The following is a 2,500-nucleotide window of genomic DNA, read 5'->3' as shown; positions in this document are numbered from 1 at the left end:
ACATGATGAACCTGGTCAAGTATACCTGCAGAAAGTGGTAAAGCTGCCAATACAGGTCTACAGGTTTTCAGTGAAGAAAATCTTGAAGTCACACTTCAGCACCACCTCGGTGGACAGCTACCACGCCTGTTCTTGGGTAACACATGGGTAACACTTTATTATAATAATGGATGCATAAAAAGTTTAATAAAGACTTAGTAAATAATTAACCAATGATGAACGAAACATGTATTAATGCTTCATAAAATATCTACTAATAGCCTATGTTCACAATTTAACAAACCTTTCAACGGAGTATTTTTATTCATTTACAAAGAAAAACGAAATGTTTGATAACAAAACTTGTAAAATATTAACACAACATTTCTCACTCATTTGCAAACATTTGCTTTTTTTTTATCATTAGATAACTCCTCACTGACAGTATAATGCTTGTTATGCGTCCTTTATTATAAAGTGCTGCCTCCAGTTCAAATATTAAAAATATTGCACCTTTAATCTGCAGAACCAATGGGAATGGTGTCACAAGAGGCTCTGCATGACAAGTTCAAATTAACATGAGAATGATATGTACTTTATTGGTAATTTACAGGTGCACATGAGAAAGAAAGAGTGATAGAGAGAGAAACACACTCCAAGTTAGAACAAGTAACTACAGATAATCTCATTACCTGATAATATCATTACTCTGTGCTCATCACCCTTCATCACAAATCTCCACATGAAATCTCAATAGGCACACCAGGTACACATATGCTGGCAATCACAATGTCTTTCACAAACTCGGAAAGAAACACTGGAAATCATGAAGTCACACTTCAGCACCGCCTCTGTGGACAGCTACCAAGCCTGCTCTTTCTCATCATTCAAAACTGCATAGCTCTACTCTCTCTCTCTCTCTCTCTCTCTCTCTCTCTCTCTCTCTCTCTCTCTCTCTCTCTCTCTCTCTCTCTCTCTCTCTCTCTCTCTCTCTCACACACACACACACACACACACACACACACACACACACACACACACACACACACACACACACACACACACGCATGTGCTGCAGTGTGATGAACACACACACCAGGCACACGCCTGTACTCATCTCACACACACAGCAATTCTTTCAAATAACATTCAAGTCTGGAGGATACACATAGACACACCATACACCACACCACAACACAACATCAGCGCATTCATCCATGCTACCACAAGAACATGGGCACTTTACACGCTTGATCACATACTGGACACACATGTCGTATTGCATAGACATATCTTTGAAGAAGCGCCCAAGTAAAAATGGCATGACCAAATGAGTTGTACCATTTTCTGTGAGTTACGGTATAAGATTATGTTTTTGTAATTCTCTGGACCTTACAAAGACTGTGTACAGTGTGTACTGTTTTTTTAAACTTCAGTTCTGCTGTTACACTGTAAGATGTAAGTCTGTTGCCCACAAACATTAAGTATTCTACGGCAGAGTTAATCTCTCTCTCTCTCTCTCTCTCTCTCTCTCTCTCTCTCTCTCTCTCTCTCTCTCTCTCTCTCTCTCTCTCTCTCTCTCTCTCTCTCTCTCTCTGGGGTATGTCTGTAGCTGCACCATCACAGTCTTTTTTGTTACTGTCTCCTCGAGCTGTGCGGTTTTCTTTGCTCGCGCCTCCCGCGCTGTCTTCAGTACAGCCCATTCAACCGTTTCTCCGCAGTGCTGAAAGAAAGAGGGAGAGATAGTGAGTGTGTGAAAGGAGAGGGGGGAGTAATTCGGGTAGAGGGGTGCGATACGAGGAAGCACGAGAGAGAGAGAGAGAGAGAGAGAGAGAGAGAGAGAGAGAGAGAGAGAGAGAGAGAGAGAGAGAGAGAGAACTAGGGGGAGAGAACTGCAAAATCCGCCAAAGCTGCCTGGCGCGTGGATCTTGCTCTCGGCGCCTGTGCAGCTTTCATTCGCCGCGCGTACAGGGTGAGTACTCACTGGTTTTGTTATTTAGCACGCTATCTTAACGGTTATGTCATTTACGCATTAATACAGCAAGTTACTTCACCACATACCTAAGCAGTTAGCAATAAGTATCGCCTCCATCTGTTTTTTACGTTTTCAGCATTTGTTGTCAAATCGTAAATGCCTGTGTGTGGATAGTGCTTTAGCCTACTAAACACAATGCAAGGTTTTGGAACCTTGGAAGCTGGAATCTGCAAATAATGTCTGTTAGCGCTCTGTGTTGTTCGGCGGCCGTTTGGGAGTTTGAAAGCATACTGCCTCAACGCTTGGTTGCTCGCACTCACAGAAACTGCGTGTCGCAATAGAGGGCGAGCTTCACATGTTGTACCACGATGTGCCACGGAATCGCACGGGTTAGCCACGACGTGGAATGTGCGCACATGAACACATGCTGTTGGCATGTTCTTCTGTTCAGAGGGGTATCCCCCAGTTTTTCAGGCTGGCAGCGAAAGTCCCGCTGGGGGGAACAGAGGAATGTTATACAGCTGCAGTAATATCAACAGTATCTCG

The sequence above is a fragment of the Engraulis encrasicolus genome, chromosome 20 (genome assembly GCF_034702125.1).
Source record: "Engraulis encrasicolus isolate BLACKSEA-1 chromosome 20, IST_EnEncr_1.0, whole genome shotgun sequence".
NCBI lineage: Eukaryota > Metazoa > Chordata > Actinopteri > Clupeiformes > Engraulidae > Engraulis > Engraulis encrasicolus.
This window is presented reverse-complemented; position numbering follows the sequence as displayed.